The 16,640-nt window shown below is 40.4% G+C and overlaps 1 non-coding gene across 1 annotated transcript; it reads right to left on the bottom strand.

The window, feature by feature from the left end:
- Positions 1–473: 473 nt before the first annotated feature.
- LOC122469797 lies at positions 474–535 on the bottom strand. The gene has a single exon (XR_006293681.1). It is a non-coding gene; the product is annotated as a small nucleolar RNA SNORD42 (small nucleolar RNA).
- Positions 536–16,640: the final 16,105 nt, after the last annotated feature.

The following is a 16,640-nucleotide window of genomic DNA, read 5'->3' as shown; positions in this document are numbered from 1 at the left end:
GTTAGCAGAACTTGAATTGGTTGGAAATAAACTTTCTTTTCCCTCTGTTTTTGGTGGAAGGAAGCACCTGGAAGTAGTACTCAGAAGCTTTCTTGACTTGGAAAAGAATCTGATGGCCTCAGAAGTTCCCAAGAGCTAATAGCTATTTGATCTATTCATAAAATTATGCTAAGAGATTTGGGAGGAAGATAATATAGGGAACTACATAAACATAATGCCTCAACATAAATTCAAGTCCTTAACCTTGTGAAAAGACACATTTTTATTTCTTACATCTGTATATTAATCTTTTAATAAATTAATATCTGTGTATTACTCCTTGGCTTTTTTTCTTCCTTGGAGGAAAAAAAAAATCTTTCCTCCTTTCCAAGGATAGTTCCTTTCTTTTTGTCAATGATCTCATTTATTTGGACTACTTTCAGGCTAGTAAAATAAATTTCTCTCCCCTTTTATATTTGCATATTTAATCCCTCTTTCATTAGTGGCTCCTTTGCCGTTTATTTTCAATAAATTAAGATTTTCTCATCATGTGGAATCCCCTCCTTTTAACCTTGCTTTCATTTTGGTCTACTGTTCAATTTTTACTTTGGCTATCAATGGTATTTTATGAGTTAGGCACTGTGTTAGGTACTGGGCGTGCACAAATGAATTAACATAGTGTCTGTTTTCAAGGAGCTGATGGTCTAGCAGAAGGTGCAGACAAGCAACCAACATGGTAGATTATGATAAATACAAAGCCACATTATGTACCGGAGACTGGAAGGACACAGAGTGTGAAGACATGTATTCTATCTCAACAACCAGGAGTCTCTCAGAGCAGGTGCTGTTTTAGTGGACTTATGAAGGACAAATAGAGAAGGCAGAAAGACCTGAATGAACAGGGAGAAACATAGAAACATGAGAAAATAAATACTTGGTTTGGCTAAAGAGTGGCAACCTTGGAAAGCATGCTCATAGATGGCGATTCTATTAAGATAGAAAATAAGGAGGTAGGATAGGTTGACAAAAGATTTGACTTCAGTTTTGGCTGTGTTGAGTTTGGAGAGGTATTTAACTAGTGGGAGGTAGGGCACTGTTTGTGAATGGCTCTGTACACCATACACAGGAGTATTGGTTTCCTATTGCTTTTGTAACAAATTACCACAGACTTAGGGGCTTAAAACAATGCCCAAGATGGGTTTTATGGGGCTAAAATTTAAGCATTGGCAGAATTGTGTTCCTTCTGGAGGCTCTGGGGGAAAAAATCTATTCCTTGACTCTTTCAGCTTCTAGAGGCTGCTTGCATTCCTTGGCTTGTGGCTGTATTACTAGTTCTGGGGATTATGCCATGGCCATCTTTGGAAGGTCACTATTTTGCTTCCTACATAAGGTGTTTGAACTCATCCTGGAAGCAAGGAGAAGCTATTGCCACATGTGTAGCCAAAGGATATGGTGGTGCTTTAGAGATTTATGCTTTAGAAAAGTCACTTTATTTGAAATGTAGATATTTGAAAAAACTAGGATATTGCAATTGCCCGGGTGAGAATTATGGGATCCTGAAACATAACAGTGGCAATGTGGTTGTAAGGCGAGAAGGCTGACTTAGCTAGAAAATGGATGTGAGGGCTGATTGGGATGTTTAGAATAAGTCATTCTGGATGACTTTCAAGCTTCACACTCAGGGAGCCTAGACAGATGATATTTCTATTAGCCAAGCTAGACAGGAGGTGCCAGCAGAGTTCGGGTGACAGAAGATTTGACTTCAGTTGTGGTTGTGTTGACTTTGAGCTTAGAGGCATGGCACCCAGCTAAAGGAGATGTGGAGCCCAGAAGAGAGGACTGTTTTGGGGATCATCAGACAGCTGCATGGAAGATGGCCCAAGGGTAGTGTATAAAATGAGAAGACTTGAGACTACTTCTGTGAATAATTTCAAAGTCTGTATTGATGACTGGTCTTACAGAGCCCTTGATACACCTTTACAGGTGCTACAGGACATAAACTCATGTATGTCCTGTATTTTGTTCAAACTCATGAAAAATAATGGAGTTTCCTTGAGAATGGGGTTAGACCTTTGCTTATCTTTGAATCTCTTCTTGTATCCTCCCATTGATTGAATAAATACCATATACACCCAGACACAAATCTAATTTGGAATTGTATTGTATCTCTTTGTGTTAAAATAGAAATCCCAGGGGCGCCTGGGTGGCTCAGTCAGTTAAGCGTCTGACTTCAGCTCAGGTCATGATGTCACAGTTTCTGAGCTCAAGCCACACGTCAGGCTCTGTGCTGAAAGTTCAGAGCCTGGAGCCTGCTTTGGATTCTGTGTCTCCCTCTCTCTGCCCCTCCACTGCTTGTGCTTTGTCTCTCTTTCTCTCTCAAAAATAAATAAACTTTAAAAAAAAGTTTAAAATAGAAATCCCAAATCATTAGAATAAATTTTTTGTCTTTGCTTTGTTGACACCTGATACTGCTTACAAGGAGAAATATTTGACATTTCTCCCACTTGAGAATTATCTTTCAAAATCACAATAATTATCTGTGTTATGAATTAGGTTACATATAGGTATTTCCCCGGGAAGTATTTGAAATGTGTGCATTGTTGGTACTGAGCACTTAAGAAAAAAGTTTCTTTTCTTTACCTTAAGTTAGCACATAGGGTTTTTAATTTTTTTTTAAATATTTATTTTTTAGAGAGAGAGAGAGAGACAGAGTGAGAGTGGAGGAGGAACAGAGAGAGGGAGACACAGAATCTGAAACAGGCTATAGGCTCTGAGCTGTCAGCACAGAGCCCAATGTGTGGCTCAAACTCACAAACTGTGAGATCATGACCTGATCCAAAGTCAGATGCTTAACCGACTGAGCCACCCAGGTGCCCCATAGCACATAGGATTTTTATCACAAGGTTTTATGCCCATTCCATACAACTTCATGATCCTGTTAGTGTCAGAAAGATGCTATGAGAGATAAATGGTAAGTTCTTCAAGAATTACCCACCCTCCCTGAGCTTATTGTCTCAGTTAATAACATCACTCTCTATGCCTTTTATTTGACCTTGGGGCTTCAGGGTCATCTTTGGCTTCACTTTCCTTCCCTTTGTTCATCTGGCCACCAAGATTTGTTAGTTCTCCTTCTGAAATGACTCATCAGTACCTCTTATTTCTTCTGAACTCCTGAAATAACCCTTTTAATAAGTCTGCCTGTGTCTACCCTATCTCCAGCTATAGTTTATTCTGAACACTATCACTAAATAAGTTCTTGGAAACACACAACTGATCATATCCTGTACAAACCACCAGTAGCTCTCCACTGCCCATTAAAAAAAGCCCCAAACTACTGACCTCCAAGGCGGGGGTCTGCTCTCGTCCAGACATTTCCCACTGGGGACCTCCTACTCTATGCTTGATGATTTTTTTTCCTTGTGTTCTGATTGGAAAGGACTTTATTCGTCTGCCTTCCTGGCCTCTGCATTGGCTTGGAGAACACTGGCTAATTTTCCAAGGTCCAGCTAAAAGGGCATTTCCTTTGTGTGCCTTTTATTCTCATTACAAGTGTTCTCACCATACTAACTTTCTCTCCTTGAATTCTTCAGGTGACTCTCTCCCCACTCCTTGCCCTCCTCACCGCTCTCACCTCTGTATCCTTAGCACATAACTGGTATTTAATAATGATTGAGTGGTTTGGTGGAAAATCTAGTTAGAGTCTAGTTTCAGTCTCTTCTCTGATTAACTATGGGTCTCTAGGCCTCTTTTCTTTGCCTATAAAAAGAGGAGAAATTCAAGTGTGGATATATCAGATCAAGTCATATATCCTGAGACCTCTGCTACGAGTGTTCTTAATATACATCATGAGGTTTTAAGATGAAGAATGTGAATCTGACTTGAGTTTCAGATGCAGTCATTCTTGTTATTTCCTTCCAGGCATGCTTGGTAAAATAAATCCACAGGAGTCTTTAATTTGGCCTTCTACAGTTTTCTGGGTTTCTCAGGAGATTTGCTTATGTTTTTTAGGTATCAAATATACTGTTAATCAGGGTTAAAAAGCAGGTGGGGCTGCAAATAATCCTGTTAGTCAAAACTGGCTTAAGCTTAAAAACATGAAAGCTAGCCTGTTCTAGAAATTAAGAGGCCCTGGTTACACATTTTTTTTTTTAACCTTTGTTTCTCAAATCCACACCCCTCCCCACCCCAGCTTGTAAAGGCTGAACTCTCATTTGGATTGTGAGGATGTACTCAGAGAACTACAGAACAATCTTGCTTCTATCTTTCCCAAATTTAAGGAAACCCATGCTTATGTTTTATGAAAAGGCCAGGAATGGACACTACCTCGTGGAGAGGTACAGTCAGAAGTGGTATATTATTTTGCTAGGATTGTCATAGCTAAGTATCACAAACTGGGGTGTCTTAAGCAACACACATTTATTGTCTCATGGTTCTGGAGGCTAGGAGTCTGGGATCAAGGCGTCAAGATCAAGGTTCTTTCTGAGGGATGTGAGGGGGAATCTGGCCCAATGCCTCTCTTCTAGATTCTGGTGGTTTTCTGGCACTCTTTGGAGTTCCTTGGCTTGTAGATGCATCATCTCAATCTGTGCCTTCATCTTCACATCCTTTTCCTCTTATGTGTGTCTGTCTTTGTGTCATAATTTCCCCTTTTTAGGAGGACACTGGTCGTATCGGATTAAGGTCCTCCATAATGTCCTCATTGCAAAATGATTACCTCTGGAAAGACCCTATTTCCAAATATGGTCACGATCTGATGTAGTGGTGGTGAGGTCTTCAAACATATTGTTTTTGGGGGATTCAGTTCAGCCCACAAAAAGGGGTATGTTCTAGAGTGCATGCTGGCTGCTGCCTTTGAGTAAGGGTTTGTAGGCTCCTGGTTGAGCTTATGTCAGGGCTAAGCCCTTTGGTGCTGGATCATGGGGATGGCTGGGAAGCCCTTTAGTGAGGTGGCTAGAGGGGGGCTGGGAACATGTGTGAGGTAGAGTCTATTTACCAATTGGTGGGAAAGTATTTTAGTATTTTAATATCTTTTCCACCCAGTTATCACCCCTGCATAGAGACTGACTCACTCTGCAGTGTGTTTTAGACGTTCTGGGAGGGCCATTGTCCCTTAAAATTTCTATCTGTTGGTTGATACCTGAATTTATAGTTCTAGTAACTCATGCTAACTTAAAATATTTGAGCACTGATTAAATGTGAACTCCTCTGTGGTTGTTCTAACTTGAAGCTTCAATTCTCAAGTCTCTGCTCATCTGTTTGAGCCCCCAGTGCTTGTTGTCATTCCTAGGTTTGCGATTATGTTGTAAAAGTCAAAATGGCCATTAGCCTGCCTGAGTACTGTTTAGTGTTCTTTAAATTATAGAAGTTGTTACTTACCAAGTGTTCATTTTGCACCAGGCACTATTCTTCCTCATGACAACTCTATGAGGAAGATGTTTTATCATCTCCTAAAAGATGAGACAACAGAGCTCCAGCAACTTGTCCAAAGACACAACTCACAAAACTAGTAAGACCTCCAGAGTCTGTGCTGCTAACCAGGGAACCAGTGTGCCTCTATGGAAATAACTTCTCTATTAAATAATAAATAAAAGACTATTTTCATTGTTCTTGAGTTGGCTTTGTGATGTGTTTTAAAATAATTTTAGCATAATCTATTTTAGATTCATTTGGTGGTAATGAGCAGCATAACAAAATATATAAAAATAAAATGTATAGAAAGAAAAAACTTTTCTTTTTCTCAAGCAGGGGTCATAGTGCTTGGCTCCAGATATGGCTATGTTAGGGGCAGATGGTGTGTCATCTGAGGGATCTGCCTGGCCTCAGCTTTTGATGATGCCTGACAACTTAATCTTGGAAATTCATTGTATTCATGGAAGCTCTCAGGTCAAAAGTTATTGATTGATTTATCTATCTTGGAATATTCAAATTTGAGTGCCTTCTCTGTGTTGTGCACATTTTTATTGAATCTGAGATGTCTTTTTCAGGATAACTAGTATGATAAGGTGTTCAAGGACAGAGGCCATGTTTCATTGGTGGTATAGAACTTGGCTGATAGTGGGCCAAGGACTCCAGGAATATGATCAACTAATTAACTAATCAGTTAGTTGATGCTACAAATATTCATCGAGTACCTCCTCTGGGCCAGACGGTGCACTATGTGCTGGGATAGAGTCAATCACTACTATGGATAAAAAGACAAGCTCAAAGAATCAGGTAGGGCTCTGAAAATAAAACCATTACCTTGGGAGTTTTGCCTCAGGTTAGTTTGGTCTTATTGAATACAATATTTACCATCAGTGGATAAAGTTCAAGACAAGACTTTTCCAGAGAGAGACTTTTCTATAGCCTGTTATCCTCTGCAGCAAAAGCCAAAGAGGGAAGGAAAGGTGAGAACTCTCACCAATGTTGGCAGGTCTGGAAAAGAAAATTCATCAGTGATTAGGCTGAATCTTTGCCTAAAATAAGGTTTGAATTTTCTGTGTTCTCATTCATTGTTTCCTCTTAACACCGTGTGACGTAGTAAGCTCCAGTGAATGTTATCTGATTTACAGTTGGGTTAAAGATCACTTCTGGACATAGGAAAACTACCATAACACTGGTCTTTGGAAGGGAGACTGGGTGATGGAGAGGAGACCTAATTTTTTATTCTACCTCTTTTTGTATTTTGTGCCATTTGTGGTAATTAAAAAATTAACGTTAACAACGTACAATTCTATATAAATTCACCGTTCCCTAGGTTTCCCAGTGTTTCCTCTTCATGGAATTGGGGTCCCACCCATCCTCACTTGCTTCCTTTTGGAGGGATTCTTAAAAAAGCAGGCGACAAATTTGACTTTTTTTTTTTGAAACATCGCAAGTCGATTTGCCAGGTGAGAGAACTGTAGCCCTGACACACAAGTATAAACCTGATGAAGAGGCAGGAGTGTCCCTCCACTGCCTTAGGGCCCCAAGCCCTCCAGTATGGCTCCCCAGCATGACACAGCCCCCGTCTCTGCCAGGATCTGTGGTGGTGAGCGCATTCCAATGTCCCAACATTGCTCCACCGTCCCTTCTTCTGGTGACTCACCCAAGAGATATACACACAAACACACAAATGCACACTAACAAATGCACACATACACAGAAATATACACATGTGGCAAATTTATACACAATACATGTATACAAAACACACCGACATGGGCACCTGGGTGGCTGAGTCGGTTAAGCCTCTGGCTCTTGATTTCAGCTCAGGTCAAGATCTCATGGTTTGTGAGTTTGAGCCTCATGTCAGGTTCTGCACTGACAGTACAGAACCTGCTTGGGATTCTCTCTCTCTCTCTCTCTCTCTCTGCCCCTTCCCTGCTTGCTCTCTTTCTCATAAACAAACAAACAAACAAACATTTAAAAACAAAACACACAGACACACACACACACACAGAAATATCACTTCTGTATGGGCAGGTAATAATTGCTTTTCCTTTTCAAGGATTCCTGAGTTTTGATTATGGGACTTGAAGATCTATAATAATCAGAGAAGTTAAAAAACACAAATTAATGGGAAAGGCATATATTTTAACACTCACAGAATGGGTGGAGTAGAGATAGGGCCACAGTGAGTAACAATTTACTGAGCTGAGGCTCTCAGACAAGACTCTTCCAGAAGACTGACTGACTTTCTGAATTTCAGTGTGGGAAAATGCAACAGTAATCAACTTTGATTCTTTCCTGCTAATACCTTTATGAATTAGCTGCTTGAAGTTTCTTTCCCAGTTTTATCTTTTAAAAATTTTCTGCTAAGAGAGCCGTGGAGGCACACTCTGGTTAAACACAACCAGAAGCAGAGTAGATGTCAGAACCTGGATGATGAATTTGGCTTCTTCTGCACTGCTGAGTTGATGAATGGGAACTGCTGATAAATCCATACAAATGAGAACTTTCTGTAAGGTGGGGGGCAGTGATGAAAGACAGTTGTTTTTGTTTTTGTTTTGCCTCATAGTTCCAAATTGTCCTTTTTTTGCTACACTATTGCTACACTATTGGTGTGTTCTTAGCTCTTCCTGTGCTGCTAATGGTTGATTTCTTTCTGATTGTGCTGGTTTCTAGAAGGATGTTCCAGAAGGGAATTTGGGGGTTAAATAATTGTAACTCAGAGCTAGCCTAGATATTTTCGGCTCACTTAGTGCTTTTCCTTATATGATGTTTAAAAAATATTCCTTCAAACATACATTTTTAATGAGTAGGTGCCCATGCCGATTTAAAGAAAACCCTTTATATGCTGTGCTAACTGTAGAATAGTTATTATTCTGTCTAGCAGTTAATTCTGTCAAATGTTCACTAATGGAAATTTTATATTATTGGTTTTTACTTTTACCAGGAATCTCTAGTTTTCTTTATGAATATTTGAATATTTGAAATGTAATTGTAGTGATTGCTTTATTTCTCTTCCTTGAGAGAGTTGTTTTGTCTCCCTTGATTGTCCTATTTCTATGGTATTTTATAGTGCTAAGCTGCCTCTTAGGCTATCTTATTACCAACCCTTAGGCGCATTAATAATTCATGCTCCAGTTGTGTGAATTGGTAGCTTTAATTAGCTATTACTATTTTCCAGGAAAGACAGTTTCATTTATGAGTGTTATTTCATGGAACAAACTCTTTAAGAAATGCATGCACTTGAAAATGAAATACTTTATTTGAACTGTGTTTTAGGCTCCAAATTTATTCTTCACTGCATTTCCATTTTATTTTAGGTTTGAAAGCTTATTTATAATATATTATATTTGTATATTAGCATATCTTATGCTTTCAGTGCTTACAATATTTTGGAATGCATCTGCATTGCCTTTCGCCAACATCCCATTCCCATTACCATGTCAACCCTCGAGTGGTTAGCTTTATATTCTCTTATGGACTGTAAATTTGTGAGTCATGTAAAGAGCTGTTTATGTTCTTGTCTAATATTTCTTAAGCTTTTGTACTTAGTCTAAACACAATTAAGTAGCTTTTAAAGACTTGAAATGATTACTTTCAGCCATCATATTTGAATTAGTCGACTCCAAGGGTATTGGATTTTCAGTCAAGCAGAACCTGGCCTCGAGACTGGGATAGCACACATGTCTCTATGGAAGCAGTTAGGGTTGCTTTGAGAGGCCTCTGCATATGTTGATCTTCTGATCAGAGGGCATGACTGCCCAATTATCCTAAAAGCTGTCATAAAAAAAGTTTGAAAATTAAATTACTCTGAATTCAATTTGAATGCTTCAGAATTCACAGGAAATGGGAAGAGCAAAGATGTTGCAAAATATAATACCACAATTTGCCAAATCTTTGGGCATACAGCCATTGGGCCTGACCAATATTCTTCTGAGCCAGTCATGTTATTTTATTATTTATTTAAAATTTATTTATTTATTTAATTTGAGAGAGAGAGAGAGAGAGAGAGACAGAGAGGCTGAGAGAGGGAGACAGAGAACCCCAAGCAGGCTCCTCACTGTCAGCATGGAGCCCAATGTGGGGCTCAAATCCATGAACTATGAAATCATGACCTGAGCTGAAATCAAGAGCCAGATGCTTAACCAACTGAGTCACCCAGGTGCTCCTGAGACAGTCATTTAAAAGGAATAGTGAGATGATTTCATGTGGCAAAAGTCCTGCAATTAAGGGTAGCATAAAAGAAAACCTTTAGAAATGGAGAAATTTAGAAAACTATTTGAGTTTAATTTACTTGGGTGAATTAACTTTTTATTTCATCTGAATAAGCATCTCTAGATAAAGTTGAGGAGACCCAAGAACCATTCAATGGATATATTTTTATTTATTTCTACAATGACAGTATATAAATCAATCTGGGAAAATGCTCCAACTAAGACACATTCTTAGACATTTAGAGGTTTACATATATTTACTTCTTGCACATTATTATGTTCAGGCTGAAGACATCTTGGGAATATTGTCTGCTGTAAATAGCCTTCAAGTCTTCTGGGAACAAAATTTGGTTTTTGGTCACTTGCTAATTGCCATTTGAATTATAATTTCACAAATTATAAACAGAGGATTAGGTCTCAGGGTATAAAATCCATTTTTTTTCCTCATGAAAAAATTAATTTATTTCTGTGAAAAAGGTGTCATTACCTTTCACACTGATTTTAGCTTCTTGGGATAAACGAAACTGGAAGGAGGTCTGTTTCCTCATTATGCTATAATACCCCCTGTTCAAAAACCGTGGCCATATTACATTTTACATTCCTTTTGCCGCTTTGCCTTGTTAAGGTTTCTGTGAAATGATTTCAAGAGCTGATTGCATTTCAGAGCATGGTTTAAATGGAAATATGGATCCTTAAGGGAATTTGTGTTATCTTGGAGGTACTTTAGAAGAAGGGAGAGGAAACAAAGAGCCAAGTGAGGAGGAAGCAGGTAAAAGGACACTTTCACACTTAGGTGTGCTTAGAGAAAGCCATATTAATTGATAGAGGTTTATTTTATGGGGACTCTAAATGACAACTGTCAACCTGCAATTTTGCATTTTCACTTACTATTTTAGTCATAATTCTTTTTGATTACAAGTGACAGGAAACCCAGCCCAAAGTGGTTTGCATTTGTTTAAAAGAGGGAGTTTACTGGCACAGATGAGCGAGATGTGATATAGCTTCAAGGGTGCTTTGATTCATGGCACAAACCACATTACTTAAAAACTGAGCTTCTAGTATCCATTTCTTGGATCTGCTTCTCTAGCATTGGCTTTATTTTGAGACCTCACATAGTTATGAGGTGCCCATCAGCAACTCAGAGATTTATATCTAGGGTGAAAAAGCAAGGGTCTTTGGCCCATGGTTCCCAGGAAATGTCCAGAACGTCACCAAGACTAAGCTGGATTAGGTTACCTGCCTCGCCTACACCAATCATTGTGCCCGGGGAAGGTCTTACTCTGACTAAAGGAGCATTACCCTGTAGTCCCTGAACTGTATGCACCAGAGCCGCAGAGGAGGCCCACCCAGGTCACAGTATTCAAGAGTGGAAAGGGCAAATCCCCCCTCAAAAATTGAGGCAGTGGCCAGAAGTAGGGAAGGAGTTTGAGGAGGCCAAGGGCAAATGTCCACTATACATACTATACAGATCCCAACTTGCTCTGGACTTAATATATAGGCATTGTATCATGCTTGCATTCCTGGGACTACTCCATAAAACTTTAAAACTTGAATACCATCTGAAGTATAATCATTGAGTAGGAGGAATATTTATTATTTTACTTGCAGTCCCTCAAAAAAGCAAGAATACTAGTTATAACTTTTAACCTTTAATCGTTTAATACCAAGTAAGAAAGTGTGTATTTCCAAATACCTAAGTATTTGATATTAAATGTGCAGCTAAACTTTGAAGATACTTTGATGATTATCTAAAACTGTGGCGTGCAACCTTGTAGAACCTGATAAAAACTGTTAACTCTCTCTCCAGATAAAAGTACATGGGCATGTATGCACAAAATATGATATATAACTTGGGGGTTTAGCAATTCAACTGAACACTGAAGCAGTCCCACTACTTATCCAAGAGCTTGAATACCTCCTGGGATACCCTAGCAAGAAGCTGTCCTCTTTTGATTAGAAAGCTTCCTCAAGGCTTTGCTTCTCATCCTTCACTTGAAATCTTGGCTTTTTTTTTTTTTTTTTTTTTTTACCCTTTGTCTTTGAATAAGGGTGCTCTCCTCCGTGTTTCTTTTGGAAACCGAATGTGTTTGTCTTTCTTCTCTTCTTCTTTGGACAAGTTAAGGAGCTTCTGATTGTGATTCTTGTTAAGTTGTTACCTCCAAACGTACTTCTTTTGGAGAAGTGATGCTAGATGTTTGCACCCCATCCAGCTTGCTCGAGAACTTTGAGGTTCTTCACTCACAAGTGATTGGACATTCACTGACAGAGCTCATGGCCACTAGAGGGCGCCAACACCATCTTTAGGCTGCTCTATGAGTTCTGCTTCTATTGAACCAAAATGTTTCTTTGGTAGCTTCCGACCTTTTATGTTACTCTTCCCTTTTGGGGCCATATGGAGTAACCACCAGACTAAAGACCGATGTGGAGAGGGGACACATTTCTTTATCCTGGAACATATGTTATCCTGGCAGTGTCTCCTCCAGAAATGAGCAGTAGCCCCACCAAGTCGTACCTGAGAATCATCCCACAGAATGTTTTTTCTGATGAAAATACTCTAGCCCCTGGTACAGGAGAAACAGGATTCTTTTTAGCTGCTGCATCTGCGGTTCCCTTTTTTGTCAATCCAAGCCAATGCTTCTGGAATGGGAGGTCGGTTTTCAGGTGGCCTTAATTCCTCGTAATCTAGCTACAAGTTGTTTTGGTGGGTGCAGGAAACCGGTGCTGGTATCTTATGGGGTCCTTGCTCCATGGCTGCCCGACATGAAGGGGTTTCATTTTCGCCTTCACGGGTGGATCAAATCGACTTTTCGGTGTGTGTTCTTCTCTTCTGAGCCCTCATTTGTTCTGCAGTCAGTAGATAAGTGAAGGGCCATGGTGCTGTTCAGCATTATTGCAGGCTTTTGCTCTTTGTTTCCCAGAGAGATTGTCTTTGTGCCAGTGGCTTGAGCCTCTTTGAGCATCTAAAATGTGGTGCTGCTTAGCCACACTGGCAGGGAAGCCACTGGCAGTAGCTTTTCAAGTGGTCCTCTGTACTGGGCAGGAGAAAGCGCTCAGGGGCAGCTGATGCCAGAGTGTGACTCAGACATTCTTTTCAGTCTGTGCTACACACAGGATTGCAGCGTTTGGGCTGTAACTAATCTGCCGTAGGAATCCTCTGAGCACATAAGCAGGATTGACAGGATGCGAATGTGGCAGCCTGAGGCTTGTTATGCTCTGTCCGTGAGTCAGTGGTTCTGAAATCACCACCAGGTGCCAACATCACAGAGGCAGAGGTGTAAGCTAGGAAGCAATCAGGGGGAGGTAGAAGAGAAGCTAGATGAGGTCCGCTCATAGCAGGCTCCACAGGAAATAAGGGAAGAGGAAAAGAAACACTGCAGGGAGAAATTCTAAGGCAGAAGTGAAACATTGTGTAACAAATCGGGTGATGCACAAACACAGAAAATGTTAAATGTTGAACAGCTAAATGGGAAAACGCAACAGAGCACTGACCGGACCAGGTACTTTGTAGTAACCTTGCCAGGATGGATGGGTAATGCTTATGTAAATGGGGTCGGAGTTTTAGGTCAACGTGAGGTATTAATGTTTTCTCAGATCCTAGCTACTCCCTGATTTTGCCTCAAATAAAAGTAGGACAAATGCTGGAAGAAATCCCATCGGGGAGATTCTGGCTTACAAAGGCAGTCTTAGAGGTGGCTAAGCAAGTCGATTTCCGGGGAGGGTGGAGCAGTTTTGTTGGCAGCCTTCCTCAAGACCAGTTCCTCACCCTCTTAGCAGCTGGGCTGGCTAAGCCCACCCCAGTTCCCAAGCCAGTCCCCAGCCCTAGGATGCATGTTAGTGGTCTTTACCACATCCCTTCCTTCCTGCCTCCTTCCCTTCTGTTGTTCTTTCTTTCTGTCATCTGCAAATATTTACTAAGTACCTACTAGGTGTCAATGTTGTGTTTAAACATTTTTTTTAACGTTTATTTATTTTTGAGACAGAGAGAGACAGAGCATGAACGGGGGAGGGTCACAGAGAGAGGGAGACACAGAATCCGAAACAGGCTCCAGGCTCTGAGCTATCAGCACAGAGCCCGATGCGGGGCTCGAACCCACGGACCGTGAGATCATGACCTGAGCCGAAGTCGGACGCTTAACCGACCGAGCCACCCAGGCTCCCCTCAACGTTGTGTTTAATGTTAGGGATTCAGAGGAGAGAATGTGGATGCAGTCCCCGCCCTTACAGAGCTTACAACTGAGTGAAAGAATCAAATAATCATATGCAGGCACGTATAATATAAAATGTGGTAAGTGTTATGAAGAGAAGGTACAAGATACTGTGTGAGTGTCTTACAAGAGGGGATGTCTGAGTTTGGGGGCATTTAGACTGAGGTTTGAAGGATGAATAGGAGTTACTAGTGAGTTGTTTTGGGTGATGCCCTGTGCCTGTAAAAGTATCACGAAAGGGGGAAGGGTTTTTGAATATTTGAAGACTATTTGAAGAACTGCAAATAAGATTATAAGTAGCTGGAACACACAGAGAGAAGGAGAATAATCTGATATGAACCTGGACAGACGAGTAGGCAGAGATAGTCCATGTAAGGCCATGCTAAGGTCTTGATCTCTGTCTTGTTTATTAACAATGGGATGCCATTGGTATGTCTTAAGAGCTAGGAAAGGAGTAGTGGAGTGGGGATGTGCTCATGGATACGTTTCAAGAAGAATATTCTGGCTACAATATACAGAGTGGAAGGGGCTGGGTGAGGTTATGGTTGATCTGGGGTGGGGGCGGGAAGCTGCAGTTATCCAGGGGAGGTGATAGTAGCCTGGCTTAGAGTGGTAGCAGGCAGAGAAGTGATACTTCTGACAGATGTTTAGAAAGCAAAATCGGCAGTGTTTGGTGATGACTGGGTATGTTCTGCATGTGTGTGTGTCTTGGTGGGGGTGATGGAAAGGTCCAAAACAATTTCCATATCCTTGACCGGCAGAACTAGGTGAGTGTTAGTACCGCTTGCTGAGAAAGGAAACAGGAGCAGGAACAGATTTTGTTGGAAGTAGAAAGTCATGAGTTGTTCTTGGACATCTTGAACTTAAGGGACTGTTGCAGGATTCTTCTTCTTCTTCTTCTTCTTCTTCTTCTTCTTCTTCTTCTTCTTCTTTTTAAAGATGGATTTGAAATTATTTTATAGTGCATATGAGAATCTTTTGATTTAGCTACAGTATTTGGATCCTGTGGTGTCCCCACGCTGGATGCTCAGCTTCTGTTCAGGTCTGAGAGGTGCTGTTTTAGCGTTTAGGTTGGCCACACCTAATTTCCAAGGCTCTTTATAATATGGACAGTTTACCTTTGCAAACCTTAGTTTTTTCTCCTATAAAGTGAAAGGCTCATTGAGGTAAAATATGTATTAATTCCTATGGCAGGAATCCTGCCTCACCTATGAAATAGTGATCCCTTAGGCAGAACAATTTGGATGCCTGGCTTGGGGAAGATTTTGGGGATTTGTATGTACTCACTTAGGTCAGGGTTGCTAAGAAGAAACATGCCTGGTGGCTATTTCTCTATCCCTTTCCCTAGTACACAGCAGTATATGACTCTATGCTGCTCAGGACAATTCCATGCCAGGATATAGCAGAACTTGTCGGCCTGCTCATCCAGTACCTTCTCTAAGACAGACAAGAGTGTAGTCCCAAAGGGACTGTTAGGGAACATCAACTGAACTGATTATATTCTATTTCTTAAGTTGGGTGGTAAATTCATGAGTATTCATTATCATGCTCTCTAACTTACTTAGCTACTATATGGATTATTTTGCATGGATCAAATATGTCAAAATAAAAAATGCAAAAGGAAAATAAAAGGGAGGAAAAAAAAAGTTTAGTTCCCATAGGGCCCCTCTTCATCTTATTTTTCGTCAGTTTTTCTTTCTTTCTCCCAAAACTGTGTTGCAAAAATATATTCTTTGGTTTTTCCATTCATTTTACCTTCATTTTATTTTTTCAGTTCCAATATTCATCTCTTCTAGTCATTACCCGCAGTGTGTGGATGACCTAGCACAATGCCCGGCAAGTAGAAGCTATTCAACAATCATCCGTTCCTTTCTCAGCAGAAGCCTGGTGTCCTGTGTTGACAATGGCTTTCTCTGAAGCAATAATTGCTCAAATCTAAATAAGCAGTTAAGTCACCCAGGGAAGCAGAGTTTTCCTCCCACAGTTGGTCTGTCATTCACGTGAGATGCTTTACAAGTGGTCGAAGATCTTGAGCCATAGTGAGATTCTGCTTAGAAATTGGGATCCTCCATATGCTTGGCCAACTAGGCCAAGAGGTGTCATTGGATCTCAAGGCTTCAGAGGTATCATTGGATCTCAAGGCTTCCAGGGATACAACATGGCTAGCTTTGGGGGAATTCTAATGTGCTCCCCTTGGAAGGTGGCTTTGGTCATATGAAGCACAGGGTTCAGATTAGTCTTTTGCACTAGAAAACTTCTCTTAAGTCTTTAGGTAACTAGCTTTTAGAGGAATTCTAATGTGCTCCCCTTGGAAGATGGCTTTGGCCATCTTGTATGAAGCATGGGGTCCAGGATCAGTCTTTTGAACCCGAAAATTTCTAAGTCTTTACATAACTATTAACATTGAATGCTGAGCTCACCTCTTTTCACTCAGTGAATGCTGCTGATGCAACAGGAAAATCCTATGCTTGTCAAACTGAGTTCTGCTCTTTACATATCCTATTAGTATAGGAAATTGGACATGGCTGCAGCTTTCTTATTCTTATCAATGGGAAGGCACTAAATTATAAATTTGTACGTATGTAGTGCTAATTGGACACCTCGCACATAGAATTTGCATGTTTTCTCAGGTATTGGAGTTTGTTCTTGGTTCTTAATTTTGAAGAGTAGGGGGTCAACGGGGAAATATAAGATATGTAATTCAAATACATTTAGCAGATGATTTACTGAAGATTAGTTTCTTGACACTACCCTTGCCCTTTTTCGTTAATGTGAGAAAATGTGTCATTCTGTGGAAATTTTAATGTGATACCTGTCATTCAGTCTCAAAGCA

Source organism: Prionailurus bengalensis, chromosome B3 (assembly GCF_016509475.1).
Source record: "Prionailurus bengalensis isolate Pbe53 chromosome B3, Fcat_Pben_1.1_paternal_pri, whole genome shotgun sequence".
Lineage (NCBI taxonomy): Eukaryota > Metazoa > Chordata > Mammalia > Carnivora > Felidae > Prionailurus > Prionailurus bengalensis.
This window is presented reverse-complemented; position numbering and strand designations above follow the sequence as displayed.